General features: G+C 45.9%; 1 protein-coding gene across 2 annotated transcripts in view; it reads right to left on the bottom strand.

Annotated features, from left to right (window-relative positions):
- The window catches only part of STARD8 (StAR related lipid transfer domain containing 8), a 131,472-nt gene that overhangs the window by 53,400 nt on the left and 50,849 nt on the right, over nucleotides 1–27,223 (bottom strand). Inside the window, exon 1 of one of the 2 annotated variants that reach the window (XM_067548325.1) lies at nucleotides 19,120–19,279. The exons of the other annotated variant lie outside the window; for it this stretch is intronic. The gene's annotated coding sequence lies outside the window, so the exon portion shown is untranslated. Of the gene's footprint in view, nucleotides 1–19,119; nucleotides 19,280–27,223 lie in introns of those variants that run through there. 2 annotated transcript variants of the gene reach the window in all.

Here is a 27,223-nt window from a genome sequence, read left to right as displayed (position 1 = left end):
TGAAGAATTTGCAGAGGGATTGTGCAGAGGGTGAGATAGGCTTTTATCTGGAGATGGGAGAAAAGGATGGAAAAATCTGTGTGGAATTTGGAGAAGAAATATTTGCAATTTCGTTCCAAGACATTTCCTAGGAATTTCACGTTCCACAAATTTAACAACAAAAATTAAAATAAGCAACAGCCAAATTTCTACGTTTCATCACAAACACTGATCTTTGTCACACTGAAATTCCAGATTTTGAATTCTGAAGTTTGAAATTGAAATAAGGGGGCTCCTTAGTTGGGAGTGATAAGGGTCCACCCCTCAAGGCAGGATTCAACCTCTTTAAATGAGTTTCTTTGCCAGGCATCTGGCTAATGGAAGGGAGCGTCAGAACAGTTATATGTGGACTCAAAAAATTCTGTCCAATTACCTCTTGCTTCAGCTGACCAAGTGTTTAATAACTACCCATCTCCAGAGCAAAACTCAGTACAGACAAAACTGGATGGACTTATATTAGAAAACTAAATTAAAAAAAAAAAAGTGACAAAGCCGCTATTGTAACATTCAGAATCCCAATCAGCTTAAGAGCCTGGCAAAGAAATAAAAGTTCTTCAATAGTCTTCAGAACATATAATTACACAATATCCCCTTATATCTATCTGCCTATCTATCTATCCCACACTGCCAAGACCCATTTATAAATATGGCCTCTGTTCAAGTAGTGACAGGTAAGAAGATTAGAAAGTAGGTGATTTCACTTAATGAACTGGTTGGGTGTGTAAGCAAAGCCACAGGGGTAGCCAAAGTGCAGCCACAAGGAGTTCTGCATTGCTGCCTTCATCTTTAGTAAGGAGGTGATGCCCATGGAGACTATAGTTCCCAGGATGCAGTATTCAATCTCGAGCCAAGTGGCCCAGACCCTAGCAGTCAGGAAAGCTGGTAGCGCCAGGGCAGAAAATAGTTAGTTCATGGTCTGTATTGCTCAAGAGGGGACAGGAAGGAAGAACAGCAAACCACAGCACTCAGCCAAGCCGTTGGTGCTGCTGCCTGCAGTACACCTCAGTTTTGTGGAGCTTAATTAGTTGTTTGTGAAAAGCTTGGAGTCCCCCAGCAAAGTGGGAGGATCATTAACACAAGCATTTATTCGGTCATTTAAACCAGAAGAAAAAGTTGGCGAGAATGAGAGAAGCAAAGCAATGCAGCTTCAATGCCACTGACTGCGGCTGGCAGGAGGAAGAAGGTGCACCCAGATCAGAAAGGGCCAGCACAATCACCTATCAGCTCTTCCTGCACAGAGCTGTTCACTATGTAAAGCCACACCTAGTTACTTTTAAACACAGCTGCCCCAGGCTTAATGAAACTGAAATACAACCTGCTGAAATTCACCTAATCGGACAGCTAGCTAGCAGAGAACTCTGCAAATCAGATAAGACTGGACTGGAAAGAACACAGATCACCTAGTCCATCCATCTCCACCTGGGTGTAACAGCAGGCTTGTTCTTAGACAATGTTTGAATAAACTCTCTTCCACTGTGATTCCCTTTGGCTGCAATAAGATCCCCCCACAGCCATCCAAATCGTAAAGGCCGAAGCTTCAGCTTACTGTCTCTACGCATTCTCTCTCCTGTCTTTGCTCTCTGACCCAACTCCAGGATCTCTCCATACTGACAAAGGGGACATGTCCAGGACCAGATGCAGTCCTCCAAGTGAAGAACCCTGGCAACATAGCCCACCCCAAGCACTCTCAAAAATCCTGAGACAAAAAAACCCAACTCATGATTCTGAAGCCAAAGTGATGCATTTTGGGTGCTTTTTATTTCCCAGTATTTCAGCCTTTATAATTTCCCAGCTTTTCTCTGCAACCATGAGGTCTAGAACTTCTTTTTTAAAATAAAAGCTGAGATTCTCATTTATCTACGTATCTCCAAAAGCTGGAGCTATCGGAAGAACACCTAATATCATGAAACTCATGCTAAAATCAGGAGCTCTGGCAACACTGCAGCATGGTCATGTACAATAGTAACTTCCCCTCTTTGTGTTTTGTTTGCTTTACAAGACCCTTGTCAACCCTTATTTATGCCTTAGCAAATTCACATCTCCATAACCATACCAGCTCATTTCCACTCCAAGAACTGAACATTCCCAATCAGCAGCAAAGCAAGCATTCACAGCCTTTTTAAACAAGCCCAAGATCCACGGAACAAGCCTTGAGCAGAGAAGGCAGCAGACATCCAGCAGTCCCTTTGGTAGAGTTCATTAGCATTTGTAGGTGACATAACCCAGACCACCAGCCTCGGTGTTTACACCTTTTCTGTCTTGACTGCAGTGACATGCAAGCCAGCAGTTGGCTTTAGAGAAAGGTTTTAATCCTTTTTTTGTTTCTTCCAAGAGCCCGGACTCAAAGTCATTACTTTAGAAGTGACCTTCAAAGGTCAAGTACCAAATTCCTGCGGCTTTACCAATATGTGCTGATTGCCTCCCACAGCCAATCTAAGCACAACTTTCAGCTTCTTACTACTGAAACAATGACTTTACTTTCCTCATTTCTTATTAGGGAATAATGTGAGGGGCCCAGGCAAACGTTTTGGAGCCATCCACCATATCCTTGTAACATTACTGGGATTTTATATTTAGCAGCTGCAGGCCACATTTAAAAATGGGACTGTGCTTTTATGTTTCCGGAAAGAACTCCTTAATATGGTAGAATAAGACCATGCAACTTCATAATCACAACAGCTTTATTAACCAGTAAGCATATGGTCTTTAAATGTAAGCATTTGCACCTGAGAAGTCCACTGGGAGGAGGTCATCCTCAGAGAAAAAGAACTACAGATGGGCAAATAATAATTCCCAATGAATTAATTTATGGACTGAATTCAGCCTCTCCTTTGGCTAGCAGCTGTGCCAGGGGCAGATCACAATTTCTTCAGATATATTCATTATTCAAATGCATTGCAGAAACATCTTTTCTTATTTTTTGCTGTACCAATTGATTGCAAATATTCCAAACTTGAATTGTGCTACTTAGTTGTGACTGGATAGGTGCACAATACTTCTATTGTGAATCCCTGCATATGCAAATTTAAAATTTGGTGTGCAAGAACAGTAGCACACATTCCACAAACATTTTGGTCAGTAAAATCTGATTGATGCAAAAAGCGAAAGGAGAAAAGGGGGGCACAAACGTGGCAAACACAAGGTCACTTTAAAATTGAAACATAGGAAGTTTATTGTTTCATTATTTGTCATGCTCTAAAAGAAATCTGTTTGATGAGTAATACACATCTAATGAGCAGTTTGCAACAGTGCACCTGCCAACTCTTTTCTTCTTTCCCTCCATTTTTACGATAGGTAATTCCATTCCCTAGCTCCACTTCCTTCCAGCCTATCCAGCCTCTGGGAAAGTGTGATAACACTATAAACGACCAGAGATAACAGCGCTCCCTGTTTAAGAACACAGAAGGATGTACAGCAACTTGGATACTCACTTCCCCATGCAGGTTTTCCATACACAGGAGAAACTTCTGTTCCAGCTGAACCAAGCAGGCCTTTGACTGAGTGTCAAGAAAGATAGTAATCCCCACTAGAGCAAGCAGGATTCCTCCAGGGGAAACTCAGGAAAAGTCCCTATACTTGGAGTGAGCTCTTGTCCAGGAACCACCACTCTTTGATGAGCAATAGCTCTCACGCACATACACATCTTGGCTATCCGCTCCTCTTTTCTAGAAGTTTCACGCTGGACCAGTCTTCTCCCTGTAGAGCATGAAGCGATGGATTGTTCTAACATCTCCTCCGGAGCACAGTCTGGAGTGGCCATGATGAGCAAGACGTGTGCATGTGTGTCTGATGTGGAGAATGATGAAGAACTAGGGATGTGCAAACCCACCCACCCCCCATTTTAGTTTGCGAACTTTCATTACAGGACTAGTTTATTTCATGTATGCTGTGTTGCTATAGCCGTATTGGCCTGAAGAAGAGCTCCGTGTAGCTCGAAAGCTCGTCTCTCTCACCAAGAGAATTTCTCCCATAAAAATTATTACCTCACCCACCTTGTCTCTCTAATTTATTTCAAGCCCACCTGATGGACCCAAAAATTGGCTTTCCATTAAACTTTTGTGAAATGGCAGTTTTCACATAGTAATATGCCAAACTTCAAGATATCAGTGCAAACAAAATTTTAATTGAATGAAATTCCACATTTAAAGATCTTTGCTCAAAAACAGGAGCATTTTTGAGTGAAAATGGCCCTAATTTTGACATAAAACTGAGATGGGAAAAACTACAAAATTGCAGAACTATCCCAACTCATTAAGAGGAACTCCTGTGGTTGCAACTAACTGAAATTCCCCTGCTCAGAGTCTATTAACAAAACAGTTGCACAGTGACAGAAACTAGGGAAATGGTTCCCAGACACTAGTACATGCAGCCCTGATACCTTCAAAACTATCCTTAAAACTCTCCTTTTCCATGATGTGCTTAGACCACTGCCTATCATGCTGACCAATATTGTCTCACTGTTCCCTTACACTCCTCCATCTGTCAGCTTAGCTTAATACTTAAAGTATAAACTCTTTGAGGCAGGGGCCATCTTTTTACTTTGTTCAGCACCTAGCACAATGGGGTGCTGGCCCATGACTGAGGCACTGAGGTGCTATGATAATAAAAATAGTACAGGCTTTTGTGACTGGTATCCATGTTCTCCCTGTCCTTCTCAGGCACTTACCTTAATAGCAAGTCTCTGTGCTGGGCCCTAGTGCCTGCCCCCCATTCAAATGCATGTGCAAGACTAGTATTTGGAGCACTGTGGGTTAGAGTGCACACAGTTTGAGGGGAGCTGGCAGCTGGCACCAGCTGTTACAGACAATGTCTTATCTGATGACCTGGTAGAACAGGTGGAAAAAGTTAACAACCTCTAGTCTAAGAAAGAGTCCAACAGCAGTTAGTAGTCTACTGGCTCACAATAAGCTACACCGGCCTTTTAAATTTACACAATGGGAGTATCTCCACTGTGTCTCTAAAATGTTTTCAAAAGACACCTAGAAAATATGAAATGTTCCCATTTCACCTCTCATCCCTGGTGGTACTTTCATGGCGTTGGACCCCTACCCCTCAGGTTGCCAGAGTTCAGCTGTGCTATCCCCAGCCCTACAAGACACAGGGCTGGGAGCCAAAACAAAACAATGAAAACCATTTACAGGGCAGGAAACGGCATCTGCTGGATGAAACGCTATCTTCAGACAAGACGTGTTTGGATAACACTCGCCTCTTCCGAGGTTAGGAAATCACAGTAATAAAAAGAAAGCAAAATAGGGAGAACAGTACTGACATGTGAGAGTGGAAGAAAGACTCAGAGACTACCCTTCCCTGTTGACCCATACATACGCACATGAGCAGTCCCTACTCTCACAGTCACCCCAGGGGTTTCAGTGGGGCTTGTGAATGAGTAAGGGTCTCACTGAGCATCAAGAGCATTATTGCTCACACTTACAGGATAAAACTTCCTCTCTACTTTCAGGCCAAAATGCCTTTAACTTCATCACCTCAGCTGCACTAGGTAGGAACTTTGGGGGAAAGGAGGGTAGGTCAGCTTCTGCTGGCATGGATCACCTGTTAGGGTGAAGAGAGCTTATCCTACACAGCTATTCTTTGTTATTTCAGGAGTTCTTGGCCCTTCTGTTCTCTGTATTTATACATAAGATGGGATGATCCTCACCTAAAAGCCCTTATAGATACTAAGGAAAACCTAAGTAGGTAACTAGATAGATAGATGCTAATGGAAAGGGGGAGAGAGAGAGAAAATATTTGACAATTGCTTGTACAGTGAACCACCAAGCCACAGAGGCAGCTGCTTTCTACCAGCTTTGGCCTAATGGAAGCATGACCTTAACTCCCATCACTGCATCTGTATGAAGTGTAAGAGTTTATTTTAACCTTATAGTATTCCAAATCAAACAGTATCGATCAAACTTTGACTGATTTTTATACACACACACACACACACACTCATACTCTTCTGGCTTTATAATCCTGTCAAGGTTTTATTTATATATAAATAAATAAAATATTTTTTTATTATTTACATACAAATAAAAGTGTGACAGGATTATAAAGCCAGTAGGCACCACTTCATCTAGTTTAACCTACGATGTACTTCACTTTCTTAAGCTGGCTTCATTACTTACGTTTTTCTCCAAAAAATAAAATGCACCTATGCTCTTTTACCGGGGAAGCGGGGTAGGAGTAATCAATGCTATCTACCTGTCTATAGTTCTCTAGCATTCCAACAATAAATAAGTGACACACCCAATTCCTTGTGTGAGCAAAGTAAAAGAAATCAATGAGTGCATGGAACTAGTAACCCTACAACAGACCAGTGTACACAGCATAGAACTCGTGAGCAACTCTTCAATAACAAATCCATATGTGCCATACAGTAATAGCAACTATACATAGGAAAAATGTGTGCGTGCACAACAGAGAAGATACATTCAGTTTAAAACGTCAAAGGAGACAGAGAGAAAAACATTAAGACGTCATAACTTGCTGACGGATTTTTGTTCCTATTTTCAAACACTGAGGGTTTATATGTAATCAGTGTTATTGCAGTTTTCACAGTCATTTTCACTGTTTTTGGTCTGACCCATCTGTGCAAATGTGTATTTTGGACCTGTAACACCCTGGCATGAACTATTGTCCATGCAAATCCACAACAGATTTCAGAAAAGCTGGAATAAAGGACTCATAACGTATGTAAGGAGGCATTGCTGGGGGAGCCTTCACCCAGCTGCCTCACTTCCGAGGGGTCCTGCTCAGACCAGCGAGCTACTTTGCAAATTACGATTGCCGTTGCCACCGATTTGAACAATTTAGGAAACGGAGCCAAAGATCAGATTCTTTCACTCCTGCCTCCTGACCCCTTTTCACCGGTCCTTCCTCCCAACCCCTGACCGATCCAAATATAAACTTGCTTTCAGGAAATGCCTTTAAAGAAAGCGGCACCTCCCTGGATCTTGAAGAATGCCCAGAAAATAAACTGTCTCTGGACATGAAGGAAACGGGTTTTTTCAATCATACTGCAAAGCAGACTTAACCCATTCTGTCCCAGCTGCCAGCATACTCAGAGCCTCCCACACCCAGAAGGCCCTAAAAACATCCCAATTAAGTGGGGGATGGAAATCCAAGATAACCACCCTTCCCATCCCCCAACAGCTCAAGGTAAAATTCCAGATTCTCTCTACTGGAGCCAGATTGTGAGGGACAGGGAGATAAGCCCCAAATCAAAATCCCAGATCCGAACCCTCCCGAATGGCAGGAGCACTCAGACCCTCATGTCAGTATCACAGTTCGGGCTCAACTCTAATTGTAGGTGTAACTGGCATCCAACGCCATAGCATCCGGGCACTGTACAAACATGCACATGCACAGCCTTGGATGGAACTTCTCCACAGAACACAGATGGAGACCTGGTGTTGCATCTGTGTTTTCCTTTCTCCTCCCCCAGAGCGTTTGTGTTCAAATAGCATCCCCTGAAACACACATCTCCCACCTTCGGGAACTGTTCCCGTTCGCAGAGACGTCTGCATGAAAACAGAACCAGGGTCCAGCTGCTGCTGCCCAGTTATAATCCACAGCAACATACTGTGACATGCCAGAGGATTCAGGCTTGACATTTGGCACCTAATGAGAACTTCACATTTCCAAAGTGCTTTAGGAACCTTAACTAATTCTTACAGCCCGTGAGCTGAATCCGTGCCATCCCCATTTTACAAACAGAGACACTCTTTTACGTATGTTCATATACTACAGCGATGGGCTGCAGCACAAAACCCTAAGATAGAAAGAGAGGACCAGAGAGGTGAAGCAACTTGTCCAAGCCACACAGCAAATCGGTGGCAACGCCAGGATCAGAACTCAGCAGCTCCCAGCACCTGTTTGCTCCAAGCTGCTTCACTTACTCCAGCTGGGTTGGGGAATAAGCAGCAGATGGGATCCTAAGAAACACACATCCTCTTTTCACACCAATGTCCTGGCCAGGCTACAGAGAGGAAACCGTCACTAAACAGAACTCATCCAAGGTTCTGCAGGAGGTTCTAAAGAAAGCAGCTCGGCTGGAGGAGACGAAAGGTCAACTCCCTTCCTGGAAACCACCCATTGAGGGGAAGGGGAGGGAACTCTCTCTAATCCAGGAAGCCCATTACATGAAGCTTTTTGAATGTCAGCTTTTCACCATTGGGGAGACATAGAAATGAGGTGAATTCACTCCGGTGGCAGCTCAGTATATCAGTGGTTTGGTTAGAATCAGGGCTATTGCATACCCCCAAGCCCAAAGCAATAGCAGTAAGTTAGGAAGCACAAAAAGGCAGGTAATGTAATAGCTACTCAATAACAATACTTAGCACTTCCTTGTTGCTTTCTGTTCATCAACGTCAAAGGGCTTTACAAAGTTGGGAAATATTAGTTATCTCCATTTTACAGATGGGGAAACTGAGTCAAAGACTTGCTCAAGTCGCAGAGCAGGCCAGTGGCGTCTTTGTACTCCCAAATCTACAGCTCTATTCACTGGACTGCACTGCTTCCCAACATGGCCCATTAAAACGTACACAGGGGTCTCTGTTTAAGTTTCAAATGCACAAGGCAGCCTCATACGATTTTTCTTGTGCTGTGACGTGCCCAGTACATTTTTTGTTTTGATTACCAGCAGAGGCTGAGACACTAGGATGGCAGAGGTGCATAGAGCCACAAGGGAGAGCGGGGGAAGAATTGGATTGCCTCACCATCCAATCTTAGAGCAATACCTATGGGCTCCAAAAAAAATAGTATCTGGCCTTTCTGAGCCAGGAGGAGGATGTGGAGGCTTAGAGAGAGATAATCCCCTTCTCCAAACAAGAAAGGACAAAACTTCTATTCCATTATCCACCGCTCATATTTTCTATCCAGATATTTAGGTTATATGGCCCTCAACACTGTAGAATGAAAGCCTGCACAGTATCTGCATGTTATTTTGGATAACAGCAGCAAGTGTTTTGGAGAATACAGTAAGAGCAGGATGCTCTAGTGATTCAAGCATCCACCATGGACTCTATTCCTGGCTTTGCCACAAACAAACTGAGACACCCAGAGCAAGTTACACGAGTTGTGTGTCTCAGTTTCCCCATCAATAAAATAGTGATATTACTTCTCTACCTCACAAGGGTGTTATGGATTTAACCCAATAATTAATATTTCTCGAGCATATTGATGTATTCAAGTGGAATGTGTTATAGAAGAGCAATGTGCTGTTACTAACAACAGACCCAGGAAAGAATTCAGTGGATATCTTTTTTCTAGCTAAACCTGAACAGTTTAATAGCTGGGCTTCCCTGGCAGTTGAGATCCCTGAGTTCGATCACTAATGCTGACAATTCTGTCATGGGAGAGAAAACAAAAAGGAACAAGCATGCTTTCTCCAATAAGTTACTGCCTGATGACAGCAGCAGAAGATTGTCAGGACTCACTGATGCTGGAGTTCACTCTTGCTTGTAATGTAGTTGTGCAGATACCACAAGAGAGGCCTGGTCAGCTGGAAATAATTATTTTATTCACCAACTGAATTGCAAGAAAAGCCTCAAAAAGAGAAAAGTAACAAGGTGTGTGCAGTCCACAACAACTGGTTCTGACAAGTAAGACCTGTTAACATACAACTGTACTTAAATCTATCAAAAGCTTGTAGAAATGCCTCAGTTATTATCTCAAGGGAGAGAAAACCATGGAGATATGAGGCTGCTTTAGTTGGGTCAGAAACTGCAGACCAAAGTTTTCCAAATTCTCCTCATCCCCAGCTCAGCTCTCAGAACTTCCACATACACAGAACACGACAATCTGAAAAAGACTCACTTCTTACCGCCCCAGAGAGACTAAGTGCAGGCATACCTGAAAATCCTACTCATCAGGGTGATGGAGGGTACGGGAATGTCAAGGAAATGAGATATCTTCCATTGTTGTTTGCCCTATTGCTGTAGCTATGTTGGTCCCAGGTTATTAGAGTGACGAGATAATATCTTTTATTGGACCAACTTCTGTTGGTGAACGAGACAAATGTTCGAGGTTACACAAAGCTCTTCTTCAGGTATGGGAAATGTGGGTTCCATTCCTGACTCGGTGTGAGCTTAGGAAAGTTACTTAAATCATTTGGGCCTAAATTTAATCTTCTGCAAATTGAGCGTAACAGAATTCATTAGTGTTTGTAAATGACTGAGATTCTGGAATGGAAAGCATGACAAATGTACAGTTCTCTCTCTCTATGCATTGATATGGTAGTCATTACCATGGTACACCTGTATGCAAGAGGGATATGCACTCCAATATATACAGAAACTGGTAAATGCATGCAACTATCCAAAAACAGTGTCTGCTCCAAACCGGCCGTGAAAGTTCAGAGACACATGCAGCTGGCTAAAATCACAATCATGTACAAATTTATAAGCAACGCTCATTTTATTAGGAAGTTGTAAGCTGATATTTTGCTGCTCAGTTTCTGAGAGATGGACACAAACAAGAATGCTGGGAGAGGACCCACTGGACTGCCTGCGGCCCATATCTCTGAATTCAAAGTTCATTCCTATAAACAGTCAGAGGAATGCCTTTGGGGATAAGGAGGTCAGGAGGAGGAGCACGTTGGTGAAAGGAGCACCCAAAGAGTTAAGGACAATTGACTCACCTTCCCATACGGACCAACTCAGAGACAGGTCTCAGGACCTTTTTTTTTTTTTTTTTTTTTTAAAGCCCTATATTTTTAATTAGGTGGGAAATCTGCTCCTTCCCAAGCACTCCTGTGATCCTGACACTGCTCAAATTCAATTTTTCCCCTTCTTCGCTCTGGCTCAGACAGCTCCAGACCTTGCACTTGCTCAGCCCTGGTCTACACTACAAACTTATGTCAGTATAACTACGTTGCTCAGCGGTGTGGATTTTCCACACCCCTGAGCAACGCAGTTATACCCGCCAAACTCCCAGGGCAGACAGCGCTGTGTCGATGGGAGGGCTTCGGCCATCAATACAGCTACCACCTCTCAGGGAGGTGGCATACCTGTGCAGATGGAAGCAGCCCTCCCATTGGTGCAGGTAGTGCCTTCATGAAGTGCTGCAGTGGCACAGCTGCACCGGAGCAGCGCTGTAAATATAGAAAAGCCCTTAGCTACTGTAGGTTCTCTCCGTAGTGTTTTGCTAGACATCATAACTAGGCACCTTGTAGGTTTTCCTGTGTGTTTTATATGCCACTCTCCAGAGGTGGTTCTTTGTTTTCAGCTCTCTCCTTCTCCTCTCTCATCTAGTTTAAAGAGGCAGTAAAGTAAAAACCTCAGGACTTTATTCCACGTGAAGTACACGTAGCTCAATGCATTGGGATTAGGCTCCAGAGAGCCTTTAATCTCTAGGTCACAGAGTTCACGTCCAGCTTTCGTCAGTAGGCATGATGCTTATATGATGCCTGCTCTATGTGCTCTGAGACGTGAGTTTGTGGTTCTCAGTCCAGTTGCTTACAGACAACTGTCCACATGAGGACAGGACTGGCACCATGCTCAGGATGGGAAAGCCAGGCAGGCATGGCTCTGACAGGCAGATCTGAGGGAGGCTGCTCCAAGATGAGGGGGCAGCATGATGAACAGCATGGAGTTAATAGCAGGAGATGGGGACAAAGAGAGCATTAAGGAGACTCTCAAAGACAGGCTTTGAGGGGAAGGTTATTATTTACCTAGGAAAATTAAACGCAGATGCAGGATCTGGTTACCCAGAGGTTCTGCTTTCACCCAATTACACAGATGAAGTAAGACAGGCACCAAGAGGGTCAAGTGAACTTTGAGTCACCCATTCACCACAATGCATCAGTGTCTCGGCCTGGCCTTGTGACCCTCCTAGCTCCCACAGCCCTCCAGTGTTTTGCCTTCCAAGGGAAGGTTATATGAGTCATTCCGCCCCACGCTACCACTGAGGTCACTGAGGGTGCAATACAGGAAAAGAATGAACCCCAGCTGCTTTCTTCACACCTAGCTTCCAAACAAACCAAGAGCTGCCACTTTCCAGCAATTACACAGAGGTACCACACACGTGGCAGCACTGGCCCACCTAGGCGGAGGTATCTCCGCACACACTAGCCCTAAAGAGCATTTTATCTTCTCGCTTCAGCCAGACTGACTAGCTGAGTCCCCCTCCCAAAACTCTTTCTAAACAAAAACACTGAAACAAAGCCTCATTTTCCTTAGTATATTTTTTTCCTTCAATATTCTCTCTCTCCTCTCCCCACTCACTACTTCTCTCCCGCCTGATCAAACTGGTGTCTCAGGAATGATTCTCAAGGTGACACACTAGGACCTGAAATGGTTTCTTCTAGAGGGAAGATGAGGCTTCCCGCACCGTCAGATGTCACCCAATGACACAGGCTTGTCATTATCTGAGACCCGGATCCTTACAGAGAAGCAGCTCTCCTGTGGGTGAAACAGAATTACTTGCACTCCTTCTGCTCCATCCTTTCACAATCCCCATCCTGCATCAAACACATGCAGCTCTGGGACATCACAAAACTACCAGCCTTGCTCCAAAATGCAGCCCTGGGTAACATTTTCAGAAAACAGCCTGCGGTTTTGCCTTGAAGTTTGTGTTGCTTTCCATAAAAATGAGCAATGACATTCACACCAGGGAAGAAAGGAGAGAGGGAGCAATACTTTGCTCTTGCTCTGAGAAGAAATGAGGCGAGAATCTGACTCTTTTGAACGGTACATGAGAAAAATAAAAACATTCAAAAGCAGAAGTGTGACCATTTCACCTTCAATCAGAATCGATGAAGTCTTGCAAATTTTATGTGAAAAATGTCCATATTTGCATGCAAAATATATGCAATTTGATTGATCTGTAGAATCTCCCCCTTGCTCCAAAGGTGTGTGTGAGTACAGTACACTATTTCCATTAGCGTTTCTGGAAGTAATTCACACACACTATGGGCTGAACATACTGTACCGTTGAAAGAATATGCACTTTCCTTTAAACACTGCTTAACGCTTTCATCCTAGAAAGACAGGAGTGTGTTTATCAATGACTGCTCCTTAGGGGTGCAGCAAGACTAAGGTTAAAGCAGAAGGAGAAAGCTGTTTCCTAAGCCTGCACATATTCCGCAGTCAAATGCTTTTCATTGTAGAGATAAATGGCAGGAAATACCCAGACAGACCCTTCAAGCAGGCAACATGCTGGGCGCCAGCAGATCTATCACTACAGCATCTTGGAAGGAGCTGCTGTGTTTCTGGTCCCAATTAAGCAGAGTAAGATTCGCATCCTTATATAGGGTCCTTGGAAAAGGAGCATAATTCAGGTCCAGATGTTCAAAATCCGTCCGACAGCTCCAGCAATGGCAGCTGTAGGCACCCACCGAAATGTAACATACATGTGCACTGTGTAGGAATTGGGTGCCTTGCCTTTGTGACTTTCTCCCCTCCACCCTGTGCCTCAGGAACATTTAACTAGATCGCCCCACTTTGAAGTTGAGGAGACAAAATGGGAGGGAATGGAGGGGAAATGCCCAGCTGACTGCCCCTCCTTTCAATAGCTTGCAGGAACAAGACTGGAACAGCAAACCTTACACTTCTGGCTTCCTAAGTGTATGTTCTCAAAGAGTCACCCCAAGTTCTACAGGGGTTCAACATCCCAGCATCCCCCTCTAGGATGTCTTGGGACTCAAGGATTGGGAAGAAATGGCCTTTGTTTTATCAGTTTGTGGAAATCAGCTAGCACTGGTTCTAGACCAAGCAAAGCATGGGCAAGAATTGAGCAAGGCTCCCCCACACAACTCTGCCAAGTCTCCTCAGTCCTGACCTGCAGCTTCCCCTACTATTGCAGGCAGCACCCCCTCCCCCTCCCCCCCCCCCCCCCCAAACACACACACACATGCACATAGTGCACTTCGATACTTCCCTGCATCGTTCCCCTGCGGTCCCAGAATCGGATGGCCTTTGCACAACTCTGCCAAAGACCCCTTGCAACACTGCTATTACAGACACTGATCCCAGCCTGGTCTACCACTGCACCGCCATCCCAACCTGCAGCACTCCCTGATGTTCAGCCCCCGGGCCATGCAGGCAGCAAAGCCAATGCACCTGCACTCACATGATCTTTCATTCCTGAACGGCCCCTGAATTGGAACTACGAGATGTATGCTGGTTTTATGACGTGGACAAAGAGTTCTCAGATCCATGAGACAACACAGGGGAAGCGAGGGAACGGGGTCCCTTAACATGGGTGATTTTATTAATAGGTAAGACCATCAACCCTCAGAGCGGTGGAGTGTGAAGCCACCTGGCTCTTTGAAGCCTTATCCATTGATTACGAAAGGTCACTCAAGTTGTTTTGTTTAACAAGGCCCTTTCCAGACATATCCATTAATATTTCCCTCCATTTATTCAGCCTGTTACTGGCACCGGATGGCAAGCACCCTTTTCTGATAAGGAATCTTTAAAATGGCTAGTTAAACAGCACTGTTGCTGTACATTCGATAAATGTTCATGGCACACGCTGCAAGGGTAATGCGTCACTTATTAACTGGCAGCTTGGCAGCATTCACCATGCAACGGGAAGAGCGGCAGAATCAGAAGTGAAGAGACGCACGTCCAAGATATGTGCAGAGACCAACAAAGAACACAATCTTTAGAACACCCTGGGTACTGGGTCAGAGTTTGGGCCACTCTATTGACTTCCATGGATTGGCTGTGGGTTTACCTCAGAGCCGCCATGATTAGAAAAATCTGGTCCACCAGGGTGAGAATTATTCATCACCCTAAGAAAAACAAATGAGTGGATCCAAACTATGTGGCAATGAAATCACCGTCTTTGCCATTTTGCTAGCAAGCCAAGAGTAGACAAAGCAGCAATATGAAAGGATCATGGAGAATATCTGAGAATGAACAGGAAAAGGGTGAAAGCCCAAGTAAAAGCTCTGGCTTTCAACCTGTAGAGCAACACATTGCAGCAACTGTGTCGCCATGAAATTGACATTGCAACTCAAGGATCCTGCATCACTCAAGTGTCCTGTTGGAAACCCAGGACACTTTAAAATATCCACAAGCTACTCTTACAGGATGGAAATGGAGCCATGCACAGGAAAGCAGGCAACTAGCTTGGTGAGGCTTACATTTTAAAAATGTGCATGAAAAAGCGTACACAAAAGTAAATGTCTGATTTGCACCTGCAGCAACCTCAGCTGTCTATGCAAGTCTGGCAATTGTAGATTGTAACATGCAAATGCAATTCACCAACTTACACATGCATCTTTGTGACAAATTAATATAAAACTAAGAAAAAAAATCAGGTCCTGACCTTGTATTTACAACCTCACACATATGACAGAGTTTCTTTTTGAAAGTGCACAAGAAAGAAAAAAGACCATGTCCCTTTAAATCTCTGCACCCAGCTCCTGCAGCCTGGAAAAGTTAATATAATTATCTGGAGGTGACTTTCAGAGAGACTCAGCACAAGGAGGGTTATTGTGGCTCAATCATTAACCGACTCGGGGGACCCCTGGCTTTATCGGAATGTGGCCTTCCTCTGCTGCCAACGTTCGTTCGTCACTAGAGAATGTGCTGGAGCTAGACACAAAGGTTAATTAATGCCTTCTCAGTTCTAGCATTAGCCCCCAGCCATTAGACCTCTGGGAAGGCTCCTTCCACACTCCAGCACGGCTCTCACACCACTGCTAAACCCAACCGACCAAATATGCCTCTCATGTTTTCCAAAAGGGAAGAAAGGATAGTCTGTGGTTAAGGCATAGGACTGCAAATTAGGAAACCTGGGTTCTAATTCTGGCTCTGTCCCTCCTTTCTAGGTCCCCTTGCGTATGTAACTTGCCCTGTGGCTCCGTTTACCCACCCGTAAAATGAAGACAACATCACCAACCTCATAAGCTATATCTTCACTGCAGAATTTAGTTTGAGTGATCTACACTCAAGTAACTTCTTGAGAGTTAGCCAAGCTCAAGTGAGTGCAGTCACACTCTGAAATAACCCTTGGGCAGCTGTGTCCACACGGACACGGTGCTTGCTCGTATGTGGCACCAAGACTTCTGGGAGCATGTCCCATGGTTCTTAGCGCTGCACTAACCTGAGCTGCTCCAGTGAATTGTTAGAGAACTTGTCTGTCCTTTCTGGGCACGTGGGGGGAACTGTGGGAAGTTAGACCTTGGAGGACTAGCAGCACTTGCATGGACAGTATGGATATGTGAGCAACTTATGAGCTGTGCACACTGGAGTTTTAACCTATACTCCCCACTTAGGCCAGCCAACTCGAGTTCAAAGCACCAGTGCCCTCAAGGTAAGGGCTTTTGTGTGTGGATGGGACTAGCATTAGGGTCACACTAGAGTTATAACTCAGGTTAACTCTGTAGTGAAAACAAGCCCCTAGGAAGACTGTGAAGTTAATCCATTAATGTTTGCAAAGTCCTTACAGACCTTCAAACAGAAGGGCAGAGTATTGCTAATCAATATCTTGAGTGTTCCTAGCACCCAAGGTGGTATTTCCACACTTCTCATGAAGCCTTAAGGAGACAGGCTAATGATACAGATGTTACAGTGGAAGCCTCAGAGTACAGTATCACAGAAATGAGAGATTAGGTCCCAGTATCACAAGAGCTCTATAAAAACCTTTCCTTACAACCCAAATGTAGGCCCAGACTCATCACTCTTGGGGCATTTCTGGGATGAGGCCTGGGCCAGGTTTATGGTTTCAGGTAGAAACCCAGTGTTTTCTCCCCTCTTGGTTCCATATGATACTGGACAAAGATTGCTGCGCTTTCAGCTGAGTTTTGCTTTGAGATTTTGGCTTCATCTGAACTCGGAACATAAAGCGACACCTGGGACGTGAGGACCATGCAAGACATGAAATGGAAAGGGAAGTTCCTGCAAGAGACCAATGACCTAAGCCTACCGCACTCCACATGGCTCGCCACATTATCTCAACCCTCGCTGTCCTCACCCCATTCTGATGATGCCTTTTATACCAACAATGACCAGCACTAATTTCACAACTGGTGGGAGGCACATTTCACCAGTGATCCTACGGGCAAGAGAGGTGAACCAATGAGCCTTTATCAATCATTTCAGGGGGCTGACAGGAGACACCCTCTGCTGTCAAATGAATTAATGAAATAATGAGATAAAATCCCTGGAGCAAAAAACACACGCTCCCATGCATGGAGGGCACCTATAAACTCCCAGGAACATCAATGGAGCATCATCCAGATACAGTAACTGACCTTGGTATTGATGAGGGAGGAGGTAATATCTTTTGTTGGTCTAATAAAAAATATTACCTTACCCACTCTCTAATATCCTGGGACCGACATGGCTACATTGCATACTTGGTATTGATGACATTTATGGCCTTACCGATGCCATGATCAACAGCCCTTTCCTACCTTTAGATAGATAAATTACCCCAACAGACACCCATCCAAATGGAAAACATGGGCAGATTCATACAAACAACATATGCAATTATTCAGTTCTCTGTCTACTGGTGAGCTCCACCAGGCTCTTGTGGAAATTAATGGAATATATGGAGATACGGGGACTCAATCCCCCCCCATCTGGACAAGGGTAGTTTATTCCTCCCCACAGGATAGAGAACATCTGGTATTTTTATTTCATTTTAAAAGAGTTTATTCAAGGAAGTGAAGGCACATTAAATATATATGTCTTGTATCTGGGTTTTATATCTGCTTTGTATTTGGATCTGATGTCTACCTCACTAAGAAAAAACCCCACACTTGGGTACAGGGTCTGATCCAACTCTAGCTGAAGTTAATGGAAAAACTTCCACGGATTTCAATGGGAATTGAATTGAGCCCATATTCTTTGCACACCCCACCTTAAACAGGGAGCAGTCATTGCTGACACACGTGGGCAGAGAGATTAAGACATTTTCTGTATTTTTCAGCAATATTTCAATATAAATTGCTCATATTTGAGTTAAAATGTAACATAATTTACACCTGGGTGTAAGAGCAGCCTGTAGGCTATTGCCAATAACATTCTCATAGAGGCCCTAATTTGTGACTGCATCATGTCAAATGCTAAAAAATAAAAGCCAACAAAAAAAAAACCACTTTAAAAAAATAAATGATGAAACCAAACTCATTGAGGAACATTAGCATGGGATGAAATGGGGATATTCCAAGAAGTATGAATAAATCAGCCACGGAAACCCTGCCACAGAAACCTCTTTGTAAAGTGCTTTGAGAATGGTGACAAAGAGACCAGCGTCTACCCAGCGCACAGAAGACTCCAACACGGGACAATGGATTTAAAAGTATGTAGGTTTGTAAGTTGGGATGTGTAGCTTAGCTTTTTTCCCCCTTCACTGCAGCCTAAAGACCTCATCCAAAGCCCAGTGAAGACAATATGAGTCTCTCCATTAACTTCACTGGACTTTAGAGCGGAGCGTAAATCTGTATGTTTTCAGTCACCGATCAAGACCAAACCAAAATATCTGTGCCAATCCCAGTCAAGGGAGCGATGAGGCAGTACGCTGAGAAAAATTCATGTCACCCCAAGCAGGCAACTAGCACATCCACTTCACTCTGGGATTCCTTATTTTAAGGATTAGTTTGCTGTGACTGAACAGGTCAGTTGCATAAGAAGTCAAAAAGCCTCTCACACACAGATCCTGCAAACTCCAATTTAAACACACACAGTAGCAGCGAGAATGAAAATGTGGACCCTAACCCAACGCACTTTGTCATGACAGCCTGGGAACTCCAAAATTCAGTAACAGGTCGAGTATGTCAGGAAACTTCTGCACCAGCTCAGAGATTCTCTCTTATTTCCCCAATGCATCCACAAAAGCCTACTACTAACATTGTCAATCAAGTTATTTGGACATGAATGTCCCTTAAATATCAGTTATGGAACAACAGATAGTCAACGTGACAGCCCCTCGCTATTGCTGGAGGCAAATTCACTTGGCATTGTCTCATGAAGAGCATTATCTGCTTTTAAATACAACAGATGATTGACAGACACTGCCTTACAAAATAATTCACATTTCATACACAGAAACAGGGACATAGAGAGAGCAGCAGCAAGACAAGGCATCAAGCACTTGCTGAAATCCAAGTATTTGATTTACCTTGAGGTTGTATCGTGTCTCCTTCAGCTGGAACACACTCCGTGGGGAACAGCTGCCTAATATCGGTGAATAGAAAAATTAACGAGCAAGCAGCTAGGTGGTGAGAATCCTTTAACTGTTCAATCACTTTCTCTATTGCAGCAGGAAGATGACAAATTAAGTTGAATAAGTTATAGATTTAAAAACACACACACACACACACACAGAAGGTATTTTGCTAGCTAAGGCGCTACTGCTCCTTAGCTGTTGTCAGTGTAAGTAAGTTTCACACTCAGAGGGCCAGACTGTAGATCCTTGAACAGTGGTTGTATCCGCCCTCCACAGCCCTGGCCAATCACTGAAAAGCAAAACCAGCTGGGCCCTCTGGAAAGTTTTTTAAAGAGGCTATTTTTTTCCCCTTAAGCCAACCATAAAGCAGACCCTTTCTTTCATAGCATTTGCTTTCAGATCCCACATATTAAGGCACAGAAGAGAGAATGAACTTCAAAAAGTCATCTCCCAAGTACTTCTAGCACCAGAGAAGTGCCAAGCATATTTGTTTACTCTAAACTAAAGATGAATTACAGCAGATGAGGTAGGAAACATACTGCCATACTGCCATTCACACTCCACTGGAGGTAAAACATCATCCAAATAGCTCACATGCAGAATGAAGGCATGGGCTGTAGACAGGCATAACATAGGCAAGAACTGCAGAAGCTTCCCTCCCACCGCTCTGCCAATGCCCCTCACTTCTTCCCCACAGCACCCCCTATTCTTCCAGCACTGGGGTTCACACAATACTCTAAAACTCTGCTGATGCCCCTCAGTCCTGACCAGCAGCACACCCAGGAACTCAAGTTCGAGGCTTTGTCCCCAGCAGAGGCTGCTAATCATCTCGAACACTACCAGACTCCGTGCCGGTGCTGTCACATGAACACATCCATTAGGGGCTGTGCTGTGAGATCATCAGTCTTTTTACACCTGAGGTCTAAGACAAATACAAATGCAGGTCTCAGAGGTAGAAAGCAAGAGCATGAGCTCAATGAGACACCTAGATGCAGTTCAGTTTGGCCAAAACAATATGCCGGGTCCAAAACTTGGGATAGTTCCAATCCAAACCCCAGCTTTGCAGCTTGACCCATCTCTAACCCTAAGTTTTAATTAGCCACACTGAGTGGGAAGGAGTTTCAAAGATGGGAGAGCCTCCAACTACTCTCTCTCGCCAAGCACAAGCAAAACGAGCTCAGTGCAAATGCACAATCAACTCCCCAAATTGTCTGATGTGCCCCCAGAGACCAGACCTCGAAGGCTGCTGTAACCGTGAGCTCTGCATGTCTGATACAGCAACAAGCAATACCAAGCATCCCGTCAAAGATCTGAATCCCTTTAGCCAGCAAGGGCACAAGTAGTTTTGTAATGTTGAATGGGATCTACCCAAGCAGGTGTGAAACCACCAGTGTGTGTCATTATCATATCCCAAAGACTGTCAGCTTCCCACACTGCTACTTAACACTGTGCAGGTTCTGGCTTTGTATTCTCAAGCGAATGTTCATTCAATGACCCTCCTTCCCCATATCCATCTGAAAAATGGCAGCAACAACTGTAGATCCCCACCTGCCCCGTACTTAGGTTTGCTTCTGGATCCCTTCACGACAGGGTGGAAACATGAGAGAGGCTGGGAGAACTCAATAGCTTTAGGAAAATTAGCAGCAGGAACGGGACAACTGCAACCTCCCAATTGCTCCTGCCTGATTGATATACAAATGTGGTTCACTCCTTTCTCCCTCCCAAAACTGAGACCCTGGACATTCCTTGGACTGAAGTCACTCTGGTCCCTAGCACCCCTTCCCATCAATCTTAACAGGTGCCCTGGGCAGGGATTCCAGAGAGGCAAGACTTGGACAGAGCTAAGGAAGCTGCACTCAAGTTGCGTGTGTGTTTTTTATTCTCTGGAACACTCCGGTGACAGATGAACTTTCTTGGCTTGGTATTTGTTCTTGTGCTAGTGCCCACGCATGAGGGAGAGGCTTGACAGCAGTAAAGCAGAGGATCCCTCACACCTCCCAGGGCACAAAAAATCCTGGGGTTACCCCTCTTGGGAACTCTCAGCTGGTGGGTATAGACAGACCCCTTGGTTCTCTCTGGCTTTCAAGATTCCAGACTAGCTAAACAGCCTGTTCATGCTTCATGTTTAGTTGCTTCGTGTCACTGCACAAGGTCTCCTTAAATCCTGAACTGGGTCTTGCAAGACGATAGGCTCCCAACTCCAATTCAAATACAATGCAAAGCATAAAGGATCAGTTGCCAGCGTGTGAGCAATTGGTGCTGGTGAACCATGCGGGAGGTTCTGAATAAGAAATGGCGTTTAAGGAGGAATGTGGGGGAGGGGGCTTGTCCCATGGCAAGCAGGAAGCTGCGCCAGATGCAAGGGGCAGGATGGTAGAAGGTGCAGAGCTAAAAGCAGGAAGAGTGTAGCGTATGAAAGGGGGAGATGACAGCAGAAACGGAGTTGAAGCAGAACTACGGAGGGCCTTGAAGGTGAAGATGAGGATCACAGACTCAAAGCAGGGAGACACAGACAGACAGACAGAGAAGGAATTCAGCAGAGAGGAGTACCATGGTCAGAACAACAAGAAAAGGTCCAGGGACACTAGTCAAGGAACCATAAACCACCTCTTTCCCTGGAATTACTGACTGGGACATTGAGAGTTACCTAAGTGCCCCGAATCTTAACCACCCAGTTTCAGCCATCCTGTTTAGTTTGCTAAACTCTTGACACATAGCCCACTCCAGCCTCCCCCAACCAAAGCCTTGTCCCGAACCCCGATTTTCTTCCCATCAACCAGCCCAGACTTCTCACCCCCTTTCCAGGTTGGAGGAAGTGGAAAGGTACCCACTCTCTTTAAAACCGCTGTCATAACCTGCCTCATGTCACCCGCACCACACCCAGCTAGTCAATGAGAAGCCTGTATTCATGCAGACCTTATCTCACAGTGGTAAGGGGGCTTTCTTAGCAACAGGTCCCATACATGAGGCTGTTGTTGACAGACACTAAAGTAATGTTATAGCTTTATGTGATGGATCCCCTTGCTGGCCAGAGACCGTGGGAATGGGGGTAGGAACGAGGGCCTGGTGGTTCCTGTTGGTGGACAGTGTGGACTCCCGGAGTCATTCTGTCATTGCTGTTTCCTCTCAGCACAAAGGGGCTGTATCTGCAGGTGAGGGAAAGGGATATTTATCCGTGCCCAAGGTTGGGGGTGGGAGGAAACTATTGGAATATAAAAAAAATAAGGGTTACCTGAAGGTCTGAAGAAGACTCTGAGCAGCTAAGCATTCTGCCAGGGCATCAGCAGGGAGAGATGTGGCCTGAACCCAAGAACCCCTGAATTCTGAACCCAGTCTGACATCAGCCCCGGTGGCAACAGCTCTTACTGACTCACTCTGCCTCATTTTCTCCATCTATAAAGTGCTGCTTCTTCCCTCCCCCCAGGGTGCCCTGAGCAGGGACAGGCCCACATGGCAAAGATCTGAACTGTTCCACAGCTCAGGAGCACTGGAACGAGCACACCCCCCGCTCCTCCACGCCCCCCCACCTCCTGTTCATATCGCTCTTCAAAACGCACTTCTTCAGTAAAGCCTCCCAGTGCCAACAGCTGAGCCAGCGGGTGCAGCAGGACTCCCTAAAATTAAACTCCATGCTGTACCCCCATCACACACACCCCCGCTCCCGTTCACATGTGGATGCTTTGAGCCTTCCACAAGGCAGGATGGCGTCTGCTCTCCGTTCTGTCTGCCCTAAGCACATTACAACAACGGGCACAGCTGTAAGGGCTGACAGTATGCGCAGAACATGGGAAGACTGAAAAATGCTTTGTAGGACTGGAGTTATTACCTCAAGCGGAGCGATCTTGGAGGGACAAATATAAAATACACAGCTGCACAGGTGGCTGCTTCCTTGTCCCCCATCTCCTGAGCCCCCTGGCTAGCAACAAATCTGCCTCTGAACTGAAAATAGAAAGACTGAATTACAGGGCTGCTGCAGTCCCACTGAGGGCCACACCCTATTACAGTCATTCAACTCATTCAGCCCAGACCTTGCTGACATGTCCCTTTATCTTGGATATTGAAATGACACACCCAGTGCTTGCAATGCCTTAGAGTGGTCATCACCAAAGACCTGAGCTTCAGACAGGGCAGTAGGCGATACAGTGCACTGGCTCTGTCCCCATATCCAAGGTCAGCAGTGAGTCCATTATAAGGTTCTTCCACAAAGGCCTTTTCCTGCTCAGAAAACAAGATTCTTATTTACCCAAACGCTACAGCACGCTCTTGCTAACAAATCTCCAGGAGGGCCTAACAAGATGCCCTGCCACCCAGCTCAGAGCAGCAAGTCGGTGCAAGGTTTGTGAGCAGAGCCTGCACAAACAGCTGAGACCAGCTGTTACATTTCTATAGTCACTGACAGCCACAGCAATTCCACATGGTGACATGCTGCAGAAAGATGCCTGGACAGTGGCAAAACCAGAGGGAATACATCCTGCAGTTCAGATGACTAGGTAAAGACAGAGACTTCCAGGTGTGGTACCTTTAGAAAGCCTTGGAATAAATCAAAGATTTGTAGATCCCACCTCACTTTTCCAGAACCTCAGACACAGGAAAGACTTACACATCACTATTAAAATACATGAGAACCTCATAGTGGCTTACAATGCGGTTCATCCTCCCAGCCCCCTTGGAGGGTAAGTGCTAGTCGCATTTTACAGACAGGAAACTGCGGCAAAGTGACTTGTCAAAGGTCTTACAACTAATTAGCAGCACAGCTGGGATTAGAGCACAGATCTCCTGGCTCCCAATCCTGTGCTTTAACCATAAAATCATCCTCCCTCTCTTAATATTAAGGGATTTGCTTTTCCAGAGCAATATGAGTAAGAGGATCAGAGCCAGGTCTAGAACTCCGGAGCTCCTAGCTGCCACTCAATGTTCAGAGCCCTACAGCATGCATCACCCCAAGTCACAAGACAGGGGACTGTCAGAGATGGACCAGGGGGTGGCTGACCAGTACTTGAATCTTGTACTCGGCCTCCCCGTACTATAGCCTGCAAGGGGTAGGAGTGCCCTGGAAAGGATATTCAAGCTTGGAGATGGGTAAGTGGGCTCCACAGGCCAGATGGAGGAGAGGGAAGATCTGCTCCGAGTCTGGCTGGCTTGTCACCACAACAGGGACAGAAACCCGTGTTCAAAGGTCCAGGCAAGCAGGAACAATCCTCACTGGGAAGGTGGTGGAGACAGGTACATGTACCACCTACTCCTAGCATAGGTGAACTCAGCTAGGGCAAGTGAAGTAAGTTAAGGCCTCACCACAGCTCAAATGGGGGAAAAGCTCCAAGGGAAGCTCCTTTTGCTTTCTGTCCTCTCAGCATATGAGTTAGGATTGATCCACTGGGCCCGGCCCAGCAGAGCTGTGGGGAGCACCCAGCATTCACAACAAGAGAGCTGGCCCCCCACCTTTTGCCCCAAACCTCCTCAACCAATGTACAGTCCTGGAGTCTTAAACTTCCACCTGCCCTGAAGGAAGGGAGAGTCTTTAATTACAGGACCTTGGTGTCATCCAATAGCAGTCAATCGGCTGAGCAGGAAATCTCCTGTAGGCTCCCAGACTGTATTCCAGCCAGGAGACCGCCAATTCCCTCCTCTTGTGCCCCATGTGCATCTCCCCAGATGAAGAACAACACACACAAGAGGCCGGGTTTACACACATCATCCCCTGTGACAGGCTGCCCTTTTGGGCTCGGTTACCAGGTGCTGATGAGCTCCAGCTACAAGAGTGAAATGGGCACCTGCTCCCATCAGCTCTGGGGCAGGCCAGCCACCAAGACCATGTGACTTTAGAGGCCCAACAGAGGCTGCTGTGCAGACAGCCATCTCTCTCACACACACACACACACACACACACACACTCTCTCTCTCTCTCTCTCACACACACACACACACACACACACACACACACACACACACACACACACACACACACACACGTCATCTCCCTCTTTCTGGGGGCAGGGAGGGGAGGGGGAAGCTGGATCTCTCACATCCAAACAGCACAAGGAGGCCCCAGACTGCAATGGAAAAAGTGCTCAGCACAGAGGAGGATTTCAAACATTTTCCACTCATGTTCCATTTGAAAAAGGACCAAAGGGGGCGGAGGGGCAGGAAATATCTCTGAGACACTGAACTATAAAAAGGCGGCGAGGAGGGGAGGCGCCAAACCAGCCAGTTCAACACACACCCACTCCTGTTTGCCCTGGAGAAGGCTGGCCTCTGGGATGCTACTGAGGCAAGATGCTGAGAGGAGGGAGAAGAAAAAGGGCACACCACAAGCTCCCCCCAGCCAGGCTGATGAATGAGCGACATTGAAAAGCCTCACGCATAGGGAGATATTAATAGTTCATAACACATTACTGAGGAGCCGCGGCAAGCCCCAGGGCCCTGCTTCGGCCAGCACTGCTGCTCAGACAAGGAGGCCAGTGTGTGCGTGCGTGCACATGCGGGGATGGGGGCTCAACAACGCACATGGGCTGGAATGCCTTCAGCTTCCCAGAAGAGGGAAGTGCTGTGTTGGGCTCAGATGTAGGGGACAGACTGGGAGGGAGGAAGAGAAGGGTTGAGGGTGGAAGAGAGAAAAAGAAAAGAAAGAAAAAGCAAACTTGGGGAAGCAGCAGCAAAGGAGTGGGGCTGGGTACAAGAAAGGTCTGCAGAGATTTGAAGGGTACAAGTAGCAAGGAGTGAGGGCAATTGTTTAGGTTGGTTCCCGGGGCATCATTAGAAGCGATAGGTGACACTGAACAAAGGAGATTTTAGGCTGAATACCAGGCAGAATGTCACTGAGGGGCCGTGAGATTGTGGAATTGTTGCCCAAGGGGAGAGACGGAAGCCTCGTTGCTTGGGATAGTCAAAACTAGACAGGCCAGGGCTCTAGCAAATAGACTGAGGAGTACTCTTGCTCTGGCCTCAGAGGAGATGGGCTAGATGGGACCTAAGAGAGCCCTTTGGTCACTAAAATCTCTGATTCTCTCAAAGCCCTTGTGGGGCTGAGAGACATGCCACAGACTGGACGAATTCAGATGTAGGCAGCTGTATCGATTAGATCCTGAGCCCACTTGTAAAAAGCAGCGGGTACACAGCACACCCCATGGCAAAGGCCCGAGGGTAAAATCATCTTAAGGGAACTAGCTCCCACTGTCCACACTGCAGCACAGCAGGCTGGATTCCAGTTTGCCTTCTGCCTCATCACCAACCAGTGCCAGCTAACCGCCCAGACCCTGCACCCGGTCCAGGGGGGAGATGAGCGCACAGCTAGGATTTCAGACCTCACACTGAGGAGGCAGTGCCAGTGATTAGCAATATCCCGTCACTACGGGCAGGTGGTGCAGAGAGAAGGTGTAAATAGTGGGGTTGAAAGAGGGCTGCCTTCCTTTCAACTGTCACAGTTTTGATGTGGTGGTGAGAGCAGGGGACTGGGAATCAGGACACTAATGATCAATACCCAAATCTGCCACTGACTCTGTGTGGCGTTGGATAAATCACTTCAGTTTTCTGTGCCTCAACTTCCCATCTGTAAAATGGGGACAGACACACTGACCTACTTCCCAGGGGGGCTGTGAGGCTCAGTTAATATTTTTAAAGCATTTCAAGATCCTTTGGAGAAAGGCACTAGTGAAATGCAGAGCATCGGTAATTATTAAAGACAGCTTTGAATCAGAACCCTGGGTCCAACCTTCCCTAAACTTTGGTTGGGTCACAATCCAAACCAGATCTGGATCTGAATTATAAAGCTAGCCGGACTGAAGATCCAGATTCAAACACCCCTGAACTTTGGGATGAGAGGGGGGCTTCCAAATCTGAATCTGTGTCTTGGGCCCGTCTGTTACTAATAAAATGGATTGGTCATTTGGGGTGGGCACTAGGCTCTGAGAAATCTCCAGATTCCTAATGAAAGGTTAAGGAACAGCTGATGTTCTCATAGGAAACCCACCATCACCTCAGGGACCCTCCCTATCATTGGGCAACAGCCTGCTCATATCAGAAATGGATCTGCAGCCATTGCCAAAGAGCTACTCCAGGA

Source organism: Emydura macquarii, unplaced genomic scaffold (assembly GCF_026122565.2).
Source record: "Emydura macquarii macquarii isolate MOO-44397 ecotype Brisbane River unplaced genomic scaffold, CSIRO-AGI_Emac_v2 contig_1253, whole genome shotgun sequence".
NCBI classification, from domain to species: Eukaryota; Metazoa; Chordata; order Testudines; family Chelidae; genus Emydura; species Emydura macquarii.
This window is presented reverse-complemented; position numbering and strand designations above follow the sequence as displayed.